The 1,135-nt window shown below is 53.4% G+C and overlaps 2 protein-coding genes across 4 annotated transcripts in view; both read right to left on the bottom strand.

The window, feature by feature from the left end:
* Znf775 (zinc finger protein 775) overlaps positions 1-558 on the bottom strand; it is a 24,613-nt gene extending 24,055 nt beyond the window's left edge. The window contains exon 1 of the mRNA XM_023712810.1: positions 478-558. The gene's annotated coding sequence lies outside the window, so the exon portion shown is untranslated. The remainder of the gene's footprint in view (positions 1-477) is intronic.
* Repin1 (replication initiator 1) overlaps positions 1-561 on the bottom strand; it is a 5,621-nt gene extending 5,060 nt beyond the window's left edge. Inside the window, exon 1 of one of the 3 annotated variants that reach the window (XM_023712797.1) lies at positions 478-561. The gene's annotated coding sequence lies outside the window, so the exon portion shown is untranslated. Of the gene's footprint in view, positions 1-245; positions 261-477 lie in introns of those variants that run through there. The other 2 variants (XM_023712795.1, XM_023712796.1) reach the window with 2 other exon arrangements.
* Positions 562-1,135: the final 574 nt, after the last annotated feature.

Genomic DNA, 1,135 nt, shown 5'->3' on the forward strand with positions numbered 1-1,135 from the left:
CGCCGCCGGGAGGGGCCGGGCTCCGTCGCTATGGCGACCTCGGCGCGGTTTCTACGACAGGCTGGAGCTCAAGTTTCTCGACCCTTTGTCCCTGCGCCGGCGGGCGGGCGAGCGAGTGGCCGGCCTGTGGCCCTGGGTCCGGCGCCCACGCGCGGGCTTGTGAGCCGCTCGGAGGCTGCGACGACTTGGCGCCTCTGGCTGTCGCCAGGCCGCGCGCAAGGCGCACCCGGACGGCCGCCGCGCACCTGCAGCCTGCAGCTTCCAGCGCGCCAGAGTGAAGACTGCAAGGCTCGACCCCGTGGACTTCGGAAGCAGAAGTCCAAAACCTGAGCAAGGGCAGAAGTTGCCCGGCGCCCCATGGCTGCAGGCCAGGCGCGGAGCGAGGCCAAGGGGCCGGCTGCGTGCGGGGGTCACTGTGCCCGGGGACGCGCCGCCGGGTGGCGCCTGCCCAGGCTGCGCCCAGACTCCGTGACGCACCTCAGCAGGTGGCTCGGCTTTGCTGGGGTCTCCAGACTACCACATTTTCACCTCCTCTCATGCTTTCGACAAAGGCAATTTTTGAATTGTACAATTTTAAAAACACTTTTCAAATCTGTTGTATAAATAGGAAATAGGGGAACATCAAGATCTGCTTTTACCTGGAATGAATTATATTTGATATTTTGGCGTGTGTTCTCCGGTGTTTTTATTGTACTATCCATTTCATCTTTGGCATAATTGGGGGAATGCTTAGTAAAAACACATGCTAGCTTTTTCACTTAGAATTTTCTCCCGCTTCGTTACATATTTTATAACATGATTCTTTTTCATAACGTGATTCTTTTTTATACAAATATACAAATGGAAATATTTTCAACATAGAAGATAAAACCTAGCTGGTATGGTGGCGCACACCTGTAATCCCAGCACTCCAGAGGCTGAGGCAGGAGGATCACTGTGAGTTCGAGACCAGTCTGGGCTACAAAGTGAGCTCAAGGCCAATCTGAACTGCATAGTGAGACCCTGTGTCAAAAAGACCAAAGAAATGATAGAACTTAGAACCTTTACACTGAACTACATCCCCAGCCTTTAAAATTGTTTATAAACAGAAACTTGCTAAATTCTCCAGCCTGGGCTCAAACTTGAAATCCTCCTG

This window comes from Octodon degus, unplaced genomic scaffold (genome assembly GCF_000260255.1).
Source record: "Octodon degus isolate 3935 unplaced genomic scaffold, OctDeg1.0 scaffold00027, whole genome shotgun sequence".
NCBI classification, from domain to species: domain Eukaryota; kingdom Metazoa; phylum Chordata; class Mammalia; order Rodentia; family Octodontidae; genus Octodon; species Octodon degus.